Here is a 17,486-nt window from a genome sequence, read left to right as displayed (position 1 = left end):
CTAACCCCTTAAGGGTCTCCCCGACTGAATTGTGTTGAGAATTCGTACACAGGCTACACCGAACAAGAGACACACAAATCAGGCGTGATGTGAAACTTAAGCAATCACCATAAAATGGATCACTGGTGATGCTCGGAATACATTAAGCTAATGTCAGACACAACATAATGGATGGCTTGCACCACCAAGAATGTAATTTATACAAGTTTATTAACTTGGCTATTGTGAGCATACTCTGGCTTTTAAGCCCACTCTCTGCAGACATAATACCAGCGGTATGGCTCCATTAAAAGGGATCATAAATTCATCTGCGCAGAGGACAACAAAATATCAGTCAAAACAATAAACAAACGAGAGGCTCTTTCGAAATCCAAACAGACTGCAGGTCGATCATCGTCCACCTTGATATTGGCTAGTAACATTTATTGAGAATGTAAAAATTCATTTTTACAAAAACAAATATCATTTGTTTTTACAGTTGTTTTGAGGTAGACATAACGCTGAATGCTGTCTATAATGGCCCAATTTTGCCTTAAATTTAACATAAGCATTATGTCACAGTTTCAAATGTCTCATACAATCATTTATCAATCAAATCAAATCATGCATGAAATCTAATTCAGGAATATAAATGTAAAACATAAAATAAAATACTGGAATAAATATTGCATACTATAAATATTGCATCCTATATATAGATTAATATGCATGCTAGAACTGCCTCTGGGTAGCAAGTTGTCTTGCTTTTCATACAAGAATTTTGCAGGTCAGAGGAATAGCGACAGACTGAAAGAATCCCTGTAAAGCAGCTCTTACTGCCTGGCAGGTCACGCAATGCTGCCATTCACTGAGTGAATATGATGGCTGCTGTCCTTTGCATGTTTAGTTCATTGGTTCAACTTCATGAGCAACTGACTGACATCAGCAGAAATGCATGATCAATATGTACAGCAGTTAAATATTTACCTTTCAATCTACATATATGCAGATACAACCTTTACATTGGGATCCAAACATCTGACACCACATGGAAAATCTGGGATTTCTTAAAAATGTAAAATGTAAAGTTATAACATAAATCTAAGAAATATTTAAGATTTGCACTATTTATAGGTAATCAAAAAGCACAATTGTGGCATTACCCTTGTGAACAATTTATTCTAAATGCTTAGGCAATTTACATCTGGAATAATTGTGCAGTTATTTTTTTAGTTATATTTGCAGCACACTTTTTTAATAGAGCACCACATGACAGTTTCAGTTTGGTTTGGCAAGACATCTCAATAAGCACTGCCTACACAGTGTTACAGAAAAGCAAATGTAATCTCTAAAAATGACAACCAAATGTTCTTCTGACTTATTTAGAGGGATGTTTCTTATGGCCTTCCTATACAGTAGAGCGTGGCGCTAGCAGTGCCAAGGGAAAGCAATGAACTGGATAAATGCATCTGTCAAATTTGAACATGTAATTGTAAGTGTAAATTCTTTGGTGAAATTTTTTTAGTTTAAAAGTAACATTTTCTTCATTCTCTGATGTCACTGAACACTTGAATCTGTTCTTTTTTCACTAGCTGGTGATTTATCTTGAGCGAAAATTGCATTGGATGGGAAATACCCACACCTGCAAGTCTGCAGAGGGTGCATGACTTTGGTAAGGACCACACACATATGTTCAAGTAACAAATAGCCTCAAAAAAATTTTTTTTAATTGTCACCACCAATACCAGCAAAATGTTACACTTCTTGGTAACACAGCAAAAAAATATGCTACTGACCAAAAGTTAAAGTATTAATATAAATAATAACAAATTCAATTAAAATGGAATCTAGCCTTCACATTTTCTTCAAGGAAGTACCAAATAATTTTTTTTTTTAAAAGACTGACGAAGCAAAGAGAGCTTTAAGTTTTTCAGGTATCTAACAGCAGTTTCAAGTATTCAAATACATTTCCAGATAAATATACAAATAAATATTTTAAAAAATGTAATTATAATTTTTTTAAATAGGTCTATTCTCAGTGGGGAAAGCAAAATACTAATATGAAGAGGCAAACATTTACATCTTGAAAACAAAGAACTGCCTACAAGAAGATCTGTTACGCTGATATATTTGCAGCACATGTTGATGTTTTCAACCAGCGATATGCTAAAATATATGTATACAAATTCTGCCAGGGCCAATAACTTAATGCATTACTCAACAGAGAAGAAGCTAACTCACATGGCATCGAATGTGACAAGTGCGGACGGACGTGTGCACACCAAGTAATGAAGACTCAAAATATTGCTGAGGCATTCTGACTGACATTACTCTAGATGACACAGAGAAATGTTCAAGGCTTTTATTTTCAGTAGCTAAACCAACAGCTGTAAAAAATTATAATTTCTACATTAATGCTAAAGGAAACCATTAGTCAGGATTGAAAAAAAAAAAATCTTGTTTATATGCTGAAATTCGACCCGACACCAAACCTTGGCATCGCTGAATTATTTGTAAATGTCATTGAAATGGTTCAAGTCACCCTGCTGATTTCTCTAACAAAGATTTATTTAATATTCCATGCTGAAACGAGGGACAAAAGAGGTTTGTGATGAATCTCTTTTCTTTGTGTCCAGACCTCTGAGGAGTTCTTGAGAAGAGAACCAAAGGTTACAGTTGTTGCTTCTCCTAACATGTGCATGTCAGAAGTAATTTAAAATAAGATTTATTAAACAGACAGTCTAGGTGAAAGGCACCTAATCATAGGCGGCAGCTTTGTATGAAATTAATGCGACTATCCCTATGCATTGCTCCGAGCCATGTGCGTATGCACACACGTTTGCATAATTATGTTTGACTGCTATGCAAAGGTCAGAATTAGCTTTTGTCTAATAAATAGCCATATGCAAAGTTCATTTATTGCAGTCCTTTATATCAAGTGCTTCAAAAGAAAATAGTTTATTGCATTGTTTGCTATAATTAGCTGAATAACAACTAAATACTGCGATTTCATCTGTCAGTGAATGAGCGAAATGCAAGAAATATGCTATTTGTATCTGGTGCCGGTGGCATCGGGCAACGCAGAAGAGGTTTGTGGACAAACTAATTTGAAACAAATATCCTTCTTCCATATCTAACGGCTTCTCAACTGGTATCAGCTGTTGTTTACACTGATAGTCAATGCAATTTTCACATCTGTTACTGTCAAGCTGAGGAGGGCAGCAAATGGCTGAGCTGTGAGAACAGAATGACAAAAAACGCTGCGTAATTATTGAACAAAACAGATTGGAACATACTCTAGCCAGGCAAATGGTGTTACAGTCAGCCATTGAAACAATTTCATAAGCCTGGTTCAATTTTCAGTGAATATTTGCCCGAATAATTAGAGAGGAGGAGCGTCAGTCTAAATATAGTGAGCATATTTTATCACTGTATATTGACATGAGCACGAGTGTTGCGAGGTGTTCTAACGCATCGAGCTACATCTTTTTTCTTAAATCACTGCATCCCAAATGTTGTAATTGCTTTTTGATGAAGCAGAATCAATGGCTCTTTAGCCATACTGCATGCCCAGACAAGCCCCTTGACAAAACTGCAGTATCTCTGATGCTAACAGAGGCAGTTAGAAACTCAATCCTCCTTTTTTCAAGGCCACAAGCTAATTGAGAAATCTGCTGGTGTATTGGCCGAGCTTCCCTTACGTCTGACAGTGTGACAGTCTGTTCTGCCATCAGTGGCATGTCTCTGTAGTGACTTCCATTCACAAATGGATCGCTTTGTCTGCAAACGTGGTTCTCCACTGGTTTGCATCAGATTTTATAGACATCAACCTGCAACTGGGTTCTCTAAAATATTAGTAATAATAATAAATGTAGAAATATGTTTATAAAAGTATATTGGGACCAAAATGTTATTGCATGTTATTTTATTTATTACATAAAGTCATTGCATGTTTATTACATATACATAACGGGTCAAAGACAAGACGTGCCATATTGGTGTCTGCATCAAATAAAATTTTTAAATGTAAATATTCATAGTGTTTTTTACATAGTGTTTTAATACATAAAGCATATTTAATGCAAGTAAAGTATCTATTTCGACGTTTCAAATAAAATGACAAAATATGGGTGAAATAATGTTCCACCGTCATTCATATTTATGTAAAAATTAACATACTTATTCTGAAATTTGCATGTACAATTTAAATGTATAATATGTAAAATATATCAGATTTTATATAATATAATATATATTTCATATATATAATAATAATCAATATAAATAACAATGACTATGTTATTTTTTTGCAATGATTATATTTATTTATATATTATATGTTATATAATGATTCTTGTTCTAAGTAAGACTAACAATTTTTTTGGTATATAAACTTTTGTTACACAGAATGACATTTGTTTCTGTAAATCTTGGTAAAAAATAAGAAAAATGTATTAAAGGTAAAGATCTTTTTTATGCTCAGAACAAAAATTATTAAACGGGTCACATTCTAAGGTACAGGAATAAATAAAACTGTATTAAAAATTGATGCTTGAAAAAAAACTTTTCATCCTTGATCCATGTATTACATCAAATTTAAGGGAAACTATTTGTCAGTCTATAAAATGTGGGTTTATGTAATATATATTTCAAGATTAGCATTTTATGAAATTTGGGTGTACATAATTACAGTATTTAAATATGTTTTAGATGCTGTCAGTATGCATATATTGTGCATTTCAGCAAATATCCAAACATACAAAAAGGTAAACAAAGCGTTATGTAAAAATAACTACATTCTTTTGAGATGAGGCTGGACAAACAGCCTTTGACATCAACAACCAAATACATGAGAGGCATTTTCCCCTCTCTTTCCTTTCCTAAATGCACGATTATATGGTTTGTTGCATTTAATCACTTACGTTTAGCTTTGTTTTGACCTTATCAGAACATACTTGACTCGCCAGTTGAGAACCACTGACCTTGAAACTAAATTCACCTGATGCTTCTGTGAAATTCTGAAAAGTGTCCTCCAACATCCTCCACATGAACTGAAAAGCTCTATATAAAACAAGAAGTGTGTGTGTGCGTGGAAAAAAAGGTGGTTAATTAATCTTGAAGTGGCACACCTTTGAAATGTAACTTTCATCATGCATACGTCAAATAAAAAGTCTGCAGCAGATCTTGCTCTAAAACTGAAGACACTGACTCACCATGAATAATATTTCCCAGCATGCCTCAGATCTCTATTTAATATCTCCATCACTCAGTCCTGACCTTTGTAGATTTAGTGCTCCTTTGCACACTGGAAAATGGCATCTAGTCATGCTTATCTCCTTTAGCATCTCTGCTCTCCCGGGAAGACGGTCAACACAGGGCTTCCTTATGGCATTTCCTTGGTCAATCAAATTATGAATCATATTCATTTTCGGACTGAACGCCCGATGCTTGACTGAGCGGATCCTTCTATATATTTCTACAGTAATGAGGCTCTCAGGTAGCGCAGCGCTGGGTAATTCAGGCGGACGCAGTGATGAATTGGAAATTGGGAATATCATTTGGAAAAGGTCAAACTACTGATCAGAGGTAAAATGTATGAGCTGGGAAGGGCCTCTAGTTGGAGAAGGTACAGTAAGGCTTTGTCAGTTCATTATCTCCTTCAAGCAGATCAACATGTCACTTGTTAAGGTTGACAGCATGAGAGGAGCTTATCGAAGCAAAGGCTCAAAGGAGTTTCAGATAGAGGCGCCGCAGGAGAGCTGAAACCAAGCAATCTAAAAAGAATCGACTCTAGACATCAGCTTGTTTTTTCCCGCAAGACCAATAAAAGACAGAACAGCCATTTGCAGATTTCGGAAGTATCTGTTATTTGGGAGCAAAGTCGAAAGTTAATGGGAGTTTGGGGCAAAAATGGCAATAAAATAAACAAATATTCAAGATAAAGGGGCAAAAAGCCCCTGCCCAGTTGAGCGAGAGCTATTATGTCTTTCATAATTAAAGTGAAATAAATTAAAAGTGTCGACTGGGGTTACATTTACAGTAGATTTTCTTTCGTTGCATCAGATTTCTTTTCAGAAGTGTTTGATTTGTCACAGCGGAGAACACCAGCGTTCTTTAGTGCATGCGCTCATTGACTGAATTCTGAATCTGCATTCATGAATTCTCTCATTATCGTAAACAACAAAGTGCAGAAACAATGAGATTCATTTTGCAGTGTAGACAACTTCGGTGATTATAACAGGAATTTTTGTGAAAGGGCATAACTTACTCCACTTCAGGACTGCTTCAATGTTCTTTGCTCGCTTTCTTTATATAATTTATTCCCAGTTTGAGTAATTGTTTTGTTTAACCAGTTTGAAAAATAACCAATTGAAGTCTTGATTTTCTAATCCATAGAAAGCAACAAACAAATTCAGAAACGGTTCTTAGATTGTTTCATCTATAGACAGAACATGACATGTTTTTCCCCCATTAAAACTTTATTTTACAATACAAAGAGCATTAATCATGAAGAATGATTTTGTCATGATATTGCATCTTCACCCCCTTATAAGTTCCTGTTTTTTAATATATAGGTTATTTAGACTACGTTATGTTATTTTTGTGTGAATACATTTACAGGAGCAGTCTGTGTAAATAAACATAAATGCCGCATCAGATGTAGCTTCTGTTCCACCTTTTTTAGTGTAAAGATGGCTTTTGCTGATGTTGAAAAAATTTGATTGGTAACATATAGCATTGTGATTGACTAAAGAAACACACAAAATACCCTTACAAAGGTTAAAAAATATTTTTAAAGCCCCTGTTTGTGAGAATAAATGTAATAGAGTAATTGTTATAGCAAATATTTATAGTATTCCAAGGCTGTTTGCTTATGTTGTCTGGGTCGTATCTGGAGGAAAAAAAACACATTAGGTTCTAATATTATACAAAAGCTGTCTTGAGGTGCACTTTTGTGCTGTTTTTATGCTATTTAAACCAGTTGTGCTGGAAATTCTCCAAAAACAACCTCTTTCATACACTTTCCCCCCTCTGTTTAAAGAACATTAATCAAGAAATTAGACACTTGTTCAACAACGAGTATGTGTTAATCAGCACTGTCAGCGAGAAATGTCAAATCATCCACACAGAGTGTAGAGACCATCGATGAGTGATGGTTTTACAGTTGGCTACACCGAATAAATGAATAAGATCCTGGTGGAACAGCCAACATGATAACCCCCTTGAAGAATCGATAGATAGCCTAACAATGGCTTACGGAAACACTTGATAGCTGCTCTTGTTTGTTTCTCCTGTTTTCATTTAAAGAAAAATCTCATTTAGTTTCATTAAAAGCATGACATATGACAGAAAACAATGAGTCGACTGTGAACTCAGCTCCAATGAAAGACACCCAAAGGAATATGAATTTATATAGCTCATCTGAATCGGCATTTTGCTGCTACTGCGGTGCGAGGTGTTGCTACAGCCCTTCGATAAATAGGGTGGCCGTGGAGACAATAACAGCTGCCATTAACAAGATGTGCAGGTTAAACCCAATGTTAGAGAATTCCTCAACGACACTGCCTTGCAATCTTTCTCAGATGGATGAAGGCGTAAATTATAAATGCTCACAAGCGGCATCAATTATTCAGAGTTGCCTCGATGCTCTAGAGCTCTCAGTGGCTGATGTCGGTGAAATATTGGCAAGAGAAAATACCACCTGCTTAATTATGGTGATTAGCTTTGGGGGCCATCTCAGCCTGCCTAAACCATACATTCTTACTTATCTATTTGACTGCAAATTGAACCACTCTAGATGACGCATTAATAGCATGATTGTTGCTGATCTATTTGTTGCTGGGTCAAATCTTCCCTCGGAAATTACTTAATGTTAGTGTAATAGCATGTCACCGCTGCTATTTAAAAACCATAAACGGCAGATTCAAATTAAATAAATATCTCACGATCAGTTGGAGTTTGGTTTAACCAATTATAGTGGAAACTTTAACATACTATGCATAATGACATGGGGAAGTTGTGGCCTAATGGTTAGAGAGTCGGACTCGTAACCCAAAGGTTGCGGGTTCGAGTCTCGTATACTTGGCCACGTCACGTCACTTTCACTTTCACTTTCATAAGCAAATAGGAAGCAATCATATTAATACTACACCTTACCAAACAACTTCTGCAGGAATGCATGGAAGTAGTGCAGTATGCAACAGAAAACTGGGTGCTGAATCCCACAATGCAATGCACTCAACTTGACCTTCTATATTCCATATGACAAATAAAATTAAATTCTACATTAAATACTAAAATACAAAACTCAAAATGAGATAAGATTGTCATAATTTAAGGCATCTTTTCAAATACTCAAAATGCAAATTAAAATGCAATGTGTGACCCTGGACCACGAAACCAGTCTTAAGTCGCTTGGGTATATTTTTAGCAATATCCCAAAAAAACATTGTATGGGTCAAAATTATCCAAAAAAATTGACCCTTGTGACTGGTTTTGTGGTCCATGGTCACATATGAAGTCACAACAATGTAGCAAACATTTATTGTTGTATATTGTTTATATGCAATGATATATACTTTTTTTTAGATTAGAATGCAATAGTTTATCAAAAGTGATAGGAAATAATTTTTTTATGTTACAACAGATTTCTATTTTAAATGAACATACAAAAAAATATATAATAGTTTCCAAAAAAACAACTTCGATAATATGAAAAAAAAAAATAATAATTCTTGAGCAGCACACCAGTATATTAGAATGATTTCTGAAGAATCATTTGGCACTGAAAATCATTATTTTAACCTTGTAATAATATTTCACAATATTACTGTTTAGTTTTATAGCTCACTATTATATAAATATATATTACCTTATAGTAGTTATGATATTTTTTTGACATTGCCTCTCTTATTGTTCAGGCACTCACCCTCATTACCACAAATCATGCGAGAGAACTGAATACCTCTGCTGAAATACTGCAGCCGCTCGGTTGCCCTCCAGAGTCCTGTAGTCATATTTTCTTTACATTTGTTTCATGCCACCTCCACCTTCTCGACCTCTGGATGGGTAATTAAGTCTGTGCCTCCACAGCTAACCTTTTTCTCTGGTTCTACACTTCGGTACAGAACAGCTATTATCATTCATGGAAGGTCACGCCACCTCAGACATTTCCCCAGCAAAAATGGAAAGACTGACCAGTGTGCTGAATTCATCATTGTTTTTACTGTGTTCTTGTCACAGACTTTTCAGACTGTAATATGCCTTCACACAGCTCCAACGCTCTCTCAGTGGGTCCTCCATCCATTCAACTCACTGTGATTTCCGCTTTCTGTACAAACAGATGTAAAATGTGGAGCCTACAGAGGCCTGTGCAACAGTTTCATTATATTGCATGAGGTCTGTTCATTTTAACACATTAATTTAGTGCAATTAATAAAAAAAAATAACACAATAAAAAGTAACAATTAATCATGCCACCTGACCCGTACAGTATGTGAATTCCAAAGATGTTTTCATGTGCACAATAATGTAATATATCAGCCTCCAAATGAATGAAATGAAAAAACTGTACATGCAATTAACTTGATTAAAAATTAGAGTTGGTTAAAAGTCCTAGTAAAAACAAAACGTGTCAAAAAAAATTATCTTAAATGAGCCCAGATAATAACATAATAATATACGTAATACATTAATATTTTCTAAGCCTCAATTAATAAACTGTACATGCAAATAACTAGATTAAGAATTAGAATTGCTGTAAGTTCTAGTAAAAACGTGTCCCAAAAATCTTAAATGAGCCCAGATGGAGCAAATTCTAGAAAAGAAAAGCACACAAGCCCTTTTGCTCTGCCAAACTGAGACACGTTTAGATCTCAGCACGGCACCAAGTGCTAAAATGCCCCTCTAAATGTCAACAGCAGCATAAATACGTGCGCATTTGCAAACACAAGCACATTGTTTTCGGTTTTGTCAGGCATTTTCGGAGAACAGCTCTGGAACATTTTCTCTGCATGTTCTTGCAGTTAAAAAAAAGTCCGTGTTTGCCCTGCAAATGTATACGGAGTCGGATGGTGATCGACTGCGAGTCAGCGGATCAGCATTGATTTTATCACTAGAGAGAGGGCAGCTGGCCCATCAGGAGGAATGACAGTTCACAAGTCGCCGGAGGGGCTAAGCGCCTGCTCTTAACAGTCAGCCTGCAAGGCTTCGACACAGTGTCACAGAACACTCCAAGCTCCTCTGCCTCATGAAACTGCCCCTAATTCATAGGCACTCCAACCGCCACACACAACGTAGTGATAGATGGCAGTTGTTGAAAGAGAGCTAAACTGTTGGCTTATTTGCTCTTGTGACAGCGGAAATGAATATAGGTGCTTAGAAAAGTCACGGCTCTTAAGTAATTCATAACAATCAAGAGTACGGTGAAGCAGAATCTGTAATTTGTCATGCATTAACAGCCCTCTTTTGTCACAGTGAAAGCTTTGCGTTATCGTTGGCTTATCACAAAAACTACAGTATTTACAGTTCGCTCTCATTGGCGGGTGCAACGTTCAGATGCTGGATCTGATAAATGGTCTTTGTTATGCCAATATTCCAAGCACCGCTAACCGCACACAGTGGAAAGGGACTGGCCAAGCAGCTATTTCAGCGGTTACCGAGAGTTTATCAACTGCAGGGGAATATATGCCGGTGCATTTCTTTTTTTTTTTTTTTAATCTTAATTCAGCTCTCCGTATATTCATTAAGACCTGAAAGCACTTTTTTTATCCGGAACTTTGGATTTCCATAAGCTCATTAGTGATCATGTTCCTGCTACGGATCAGCAGGGTTGGGGCAAGCAGTTATTATGCAACAGCAAGGCTACGTGCTGTTTAAATAGGAATATTTGAATTAATAATGCCTTTGTGAGCAAACTCATTCAAATTCTAGGAGTGAATGAGTACTTTAAATCTTGTTATATGCAGAATGAGAGTTGAAATATATGTAGGTTATGGTCAAACCTTTCCTCTGCCTTATAATGTGAATATTTTAATATTGCAAAGCTTATGGTCTGCGCTCTACCCGATGAATATTTTACGTAAAAATGCATTTAAATGCGTAAGACCACAGGTGTGTGGGTACATCAAAAATGTAACAAATGTGTTGAAACAGTAATGGATTTCATCGTGTTTGAAATATTTTAAGAAACAGTCTCTGAAGAGCTTTTAAAGCTATAGCTTTTTTATTCTCAAGAAAGTAAGGAAGAAAATACAGAGGATTTCACAGTATTATTTATGCATTTTCCCATGAGACAAGATGCAATTTCTTAGCAATCCTTTTGTCATAGCATTGCTTCTGTACTGATCATGGGTTTATTCTGGATTTAAAGGGACACTTCACACCCTGACATGGCAATTCTGCCATCATTTGCTCACCCTCATGTCATTCCAAAACTGTATGACTTTCTTTTAAGCAGAAAGGAGACATTCTGAAGAATGGATGAGGACCAGAGCATTCAAATACTGTCTATTCTTTGAGTCATAACTTTCAAATTTTTAAGCTGATTCCGTAAAAAAAAAATCACGAACAAATTATTCTGATATGATTCTCAAGTTCAACTTGATTTAATGATTCATTTGCAGCAGCTAGGGAAAGATTATCTGTCAGTTACATGTAAAATTATTATATGAATTCAGAAGGCCTTCAGACAGAAGAATATGTTGCATGATTTGTAAAGACCACATCTATGGTGCTTTTGCATGTTTTTTGAAACCTAAAACCTCATGTCCATTCAGTTGCATGGACAAAAACTTGTACATTCTTCAAAATGTCCACCTTTTTTTTAAATAAAAAAGCAAGTCATACAGCTTTGGAAAACATACTAGGGTAAATGGAGTAAATGATGACAGAATTTAAATTTTTGGTTGAACGACTTTGATGCACATAAGCATCATTCTATTTTTAGTTCAGATGTCGTGTGCTATCCAGGCACACTACAAAGCCGAATCCGTACATTTTTCATTAACTATGTTTCTTCAGACTAACGGCCTCTTGATAATCACACTATCAATCACTAGACTCATTAGATAAGTAAAAGCAAGATTGAAGCTGCTTCCAATTTCAGATGCAATTCAGGGGTCAATTACAGTTCAAATTCATCCAGCGATGGACCTTATCAGGCATGAGAATCGCCAACGGTCTAAATCACTAAAACCAATATAAAACTGAATCTTTGACATTTGGAATTGGAGCTCTCTATTGGCACGTCCCAGTCTCCTATAAATGACACACGAGAAATGTTGGGCCTAGAGCCATTATGTTGCAATTTTTCTCAATGGCACTATGACAATAGGCTGAACACAAGCTGCTGCTGCGCACCGAATGTATTTACACCAGCAAATAACCTAATTGGAACCAACTCGAGTGATTTTTTTTTACAAAATAAAGCTGGATTCAATGTGAATCGAGGTCTATTTGTAGACAAATCTAATTGAATTGGCAATAAACTTGTATATAGAGGAAATGTAATTTGGGATGAATGCAACTGATTGACCCTGATTTTGGCATGAAGCTTACAATCATATACAACTAATCTACAATCCTGCAAAGACACGACAGTGGCCCATTTTAGGAGTATTCCTCTGGAAACAGTCAATGCAGTCAGTCAGTTCAGAAGGAACATAGACCTTATTGTGCAGTAATGCACTCCTCCTAATTCACTCTTTTGCTTAAAAAGCTACAAAGACGCTTCTGACACAACAAGACGACAAACCCACGAGGCTCCAAAGTGAAGGTCTGTAAAAATAAAAGCATAGTTTTAAAATAACATCCATATCGCAGCTCTTATAACTCAGCGGTTGGTATAAAACCCCTTTAAAGTTTAGCCAAAAATGTAATCCATTTTTTTGTGGTTTCGTGAGCTCTTTCAAGACCCATTTTTTTTGTCAGTGATGCCAGTCTGATGCTCCATTAGTGGAAGTTGTCTTTTCCGATACAAGCTCAAGTATGGTATCTCCGTACACACTCATCGCCTCCAGCGTGTAGCGGCTTTAAAGGCAAATAGAACAGTCAAAAAGCAAGAGGTTATCAGATTGTGATGTAACCTAATAATAAACTCAACACCCAGTGGCCGGCATTTCCTGTTACACTGCCTGCAACCATTGATTTGTCTCTCAGGTTGCCATTTCAATTAGATACAGTATAGACTCCCCTCTCCCAGGGCAGTGGATTCTGTATTGCTCTCATTGTGTCTTACTCACTCAACGGAAATATGCTGGTCTGTGCAGAACATTGTTTGTCTACATCTAGAAGTCCTAACCCTTGTGAAAAAGAAGTGTGCTTAATTGTAATAAAATTTTACTTTTTGTGTACTTCAAATCTTAAAAGTATACTTTTTAAAAAGTGCGTAATATGTACTAGTAGTGTGTACTATTTCAACAATTCAGACTAAATTAGTTCCACTTTTTAGTTTAAATATACTTTAAACCCTTTTGAAAAAGTGTTTAATTGTATTAAGTGTACTTATTGTGTACTTCAAATCTTAAAAGTATACTTTTAAAAAGTGCACTTGCAGATAATATAATTTAAATTAAAGGCCATTTAAGTTTACTTAAAGAGAGTACACTTTAATGACAATATGTCTTAACATACTTAAGTGCACTTTATAATAATGTCTAATTAAGTATTACTTAAACATACATTTTACATAATTATGATTTTATTGTGTTTGAAATAAGTACACTTATTTTGATATATTTATCAATATACTAAAGCACATGTAAAATAATTGATTTTAATTTCAACTTAAGTGTGTTCTCCAAAATTACATTTGTTAATGTATTTTAAATGTATTTAGTCTATAATATATATTATGTGCATTAATGCAATTGAAATGTATTTGTCTTCTAAACGTCAATACACTTTCTTATACAGCAGTGGTCACCAACGTGGTGCAACTCTTGATTGCAACCAGTCAGTGCATGTTGCTAATAAGGCTGCATGTTCTGTGTGTCTGTGTGAATGCGTGGAGTAGTTTCATCTGATACACAAACTCAAACACACGTGACTCGCGGTGTTTTCAGCATCTGTGTCTCAATATATGAGGACATGAACACATGCACTTCATCTTCAGAGCTGCTCTGAAAGTCACTTCACCAGCTTTATGCAGTTTCATTTGAGAAAAAATACCGTCAAATACACACTGAAACTAAAACTAAAACTGAAAGACCTTCATGACAAACCGTCAAAATAAAAGTCTGAATTTAGGGAAAAATAAAATGCATTTTTGCATAAAATGCAAGATACCAAGATATTAGAGGAAATATATGTATATGTATTGGAGTATATCAAACAAGTAGCCCTTGAAACTATTTTATCCCTTCAGGGAGCCCTCACTCACAAAAAGGTTGGAAACCCCTGTTATACAGTATACTCCAATAAAACTTATTGTTGAAATTTTCATCACCAGCTCCTGCGCTATGAACTCAATGAAGTTTAATTGTCTACATAATATTTGACATACAGTGTCATTTAAGAGAGTACTGTATTTGTATGTAATAGTACTGTAATTTACATCTGTGTACAGAATACTTTCAATATCATTATGTTGTTAAACACATTTAAGTGCATTAATTGCAAGCAAAAGTTTAACAAATCTAAACAAAATTAATTTGCATTCAAATAGCCTACATTTGGTTTCTATTATAGGTTACACTGCACTGTAAAAATGACTTTTAGTTAGGTGAATGAGTCATGAGTGAGTCTAACCATACTCTTTGGACTAATTACACAACGAATTAGAACAACTTGAACTTGAACAGAAATGGAAAGCTTGAAATAACACGTAACTATGCACAAGTGTCTCTTTTGTTTAATGCGCATGCGCCAAAATACTATGTAATGGCGGCGCACTACTTCACCAGAATTTGAAAAATGTTTGTGTAATCGCGATGCGTGAGGGAACAAACAAGAAGAGAACAAAGGAGCGCCACGTTTGGATGATTACAGATGAGACTTTATGTACTGCAGACAATGAATCAAGTAAGTATATCTTGATATAGGCTAAGCTTTCTTTATTCTTAATTTAGTCTTGCCATCCATGCGGCTTTCACCGTAATGCAGCAGTTCTTGCCATATGGACTCGGGAGGCGAATTAATCGCGTAATTTATGATGACTGCATTCTGATATCAGAATGTGATCGCATGTGTGGACCAAAAAATTTGACTGCTAAAAATAAAATATTTTATTTTAACTAAACTCTGTTGTTTTTTAGTTTTTTGTTTTTTTTTTCTTTTTGTATTTGAAGAGCGAGATGTTCCGTTACTGCTTGTGTTTGTAATATGTAATATTTTTGTACTTATCTGGAGTTATTCATTCATTTTGCAGGATCAGTACAGTTTTGTTACTGGAGATAAGTTACAGTGTGGAAACTGGCCAGTACTGAAGAGGTAATATTAGAAGTTTTATAATGAATTGTTGCCCAGTCAGCTCACCCTGATCACACATTACAAGCTAAAAGTGCCATTAAGTCACTATCCCTATGGATTTTAAATGCTTTGAATCTTTTCCATTTGCAAGTAATATATTCCCACCTGTGCATTTACAGATCCCCTCTAATCATCATATATTTTACAGGTAACAAACCAAAGGATGCTGTGCCAGCCGTGGTAAATACAGGAACATCATTCATGAAGATGTGTGAGAGAAGCTTGCAAGGCAAGTTGAGAAAAATTTTTTGAAGGTATACCTTTCTTCATTTTCATGGATTTTGGGATATTTATCTATTTTTTGGTCATTGATAAAGTTATGTTTTATTTCCTGTAAAATAGGAATAAAAATGTTTATTAAAATGTTATCTACTTTTAAAGCCCAGTGTCAGTAAAGATGGTGTGGTTAGTGGAATTCTGCTGTTTATGGGAAATGTGAAGGAACATCTCCCAGCATTCTACTATGATGTTGCCCTGATGATTGAGGTAATTCATCTCTTATTTGATGCAGATATGGTCAAAAGTTTACATACACCTTGAAGAATAAACTGCTTCATCAGAGCAGAAATTCAAATTTTTTTATGATTCTACCCCTCTACCCTCTTACTGCTTAAATTTAGCAGATTCTGCAAGGTACATTTTGCAGATACGGCAAGGTGTATATAAACTTTGGACTGCAACTGTGTCTATTGCTTTCACTCAACTGAACCATTTATAATGACGGGATAGGTTTTATAACAATTGTTGTTCTTCTGTTTGTTTGTTTTTTTCTTTCTTTGCTCAAGGTATTTTTTTCTGACTTTCCTGCCTCTTTGGAACATTTCCGTTCACACATACTGTGGAGAGATGGTGTGTAGCTTCATGGCATTTGAAGTTTACTGCCGATGGAGAGCTTCTGGGACATTGACAAACAGCACTTACCAGCAAGTTCATTTGGACTTCTTTTTTTTTTATTATTATTATTAATTTATTTATTTATTTAGTCAAACTTGCATTCACTAATGCTGGAGTAAGATTTTAGAAGAAAACTTTCGGTCCTGCTTAATGTTGGTGCTAGTAAAGGTTTGAGAACTAATGGCCTGGTTTCACAGACAGGGCTTAGACTAAGCCAGGATTAGGCCATAGCTCAATTAGGACATTTAAATCATTTTCATTAACATGCCTTAAAAAAAATTACTGGTGTGCATCTTGAGACAAAACAAAGGCACTGATATTTTTAAAGATCAGTCAGTGCAATTTTCTTTCAGTTGAAACAGCTCAGAATTGCATTTTAGTCTGGGGCTAGGCTTAAGCCTTGTCTGTGAAACCAGGGGTACAAGTAACAGTTTGGTAATGTTTTACAATAAGGTCTCATACTCTCATTTGTTGTACATGGAATGATAATTTTCTTGATTTTTTTTTGTATTAAGTGTGTGTGTCACACTCTCTCTAGGAGGGAACGAGGAGACGCTGGCGTAAACACGAAGGAGTCTTTAATCATCCAAAGAGACACAGAAAACAAGGGAGACATCCAACAAGTATAACCGACAAATGCAAACTGAAAGGACTGGGGCTTTTGAACACAGGATAATTGGGAAGACACAGGTGCAAGGAATGACTAATTAAAGGGAACATGGCACACATGGGGATGAAAACACAACAAACTGAGTCCAGGGGCCGTTCTTCGTACGTCGCTTATTACATCCGAGATGAAATGTCACATCCAAGATGATCGCGTTAATCAGGATCTGGCTAATTCGGTTCTTCGAACACACCTGTTGTTGATGATTAATATGGCTGGATTGAGTTATCTGAGTTATCTCATTGCGCGTTTATGAGTTGGTTTAAAAGGGGCTATGTATCGATACTCGAAACCACGATCAGCAATGCAGCGATTGGCTGGCGGCAAGAGAGCAACGTAATGACATCATATAATTAAAAAAGACACCTGACGAAAAACTTGACCAATTTCTGGACTTTTATAAGGAAACAGCCAAGCGAACAAAACTACATAAATGTTATAATAGATAAATGAAATGTGCACTGTTTTTATTTTATTT

The 17,486-nt window shown here is 35.6% G+C and overlaps 1 protein-coding gene across 1 annotated transcript in view; it reads right to left on the bottom strand.

Annotated features, from left to right (window-relative positions):
• Positions 1-17,486, bottom strand: part of LOC107716363 (metabotropic glutamate receptor 4-like) — a 123,535-nt gene that overhangs the window by 62,459 nt on the left and 43,590 nt on the right. The window lies entirely within an intron of this gene.

Source organism: Sinocyclocheilus rhinocerous, unplaced genomic scaffold (assembly GCF_001515625.1).
Source record: "Sinocyclocheilus rhinocerous isolate Xijiao unplaced genomic scaffold, SAMN03320098_v1.1 scaffold1954, whole genome shotgun sequence".
In the NCBI taxonomy this organism is placed as follows: domain Eukaryota; kingdom Metazoa; phylum Chordata; class Actinopteri; order Cypriniformes; family Cyprinidae; genus Sinocyclocheilus; species Sinocyclocheilus rhinocerous.
Note: the sequence above shows the minus strand (reverse complement) of the source record. Positions and strands in the feature narration are given on the sequence as shown.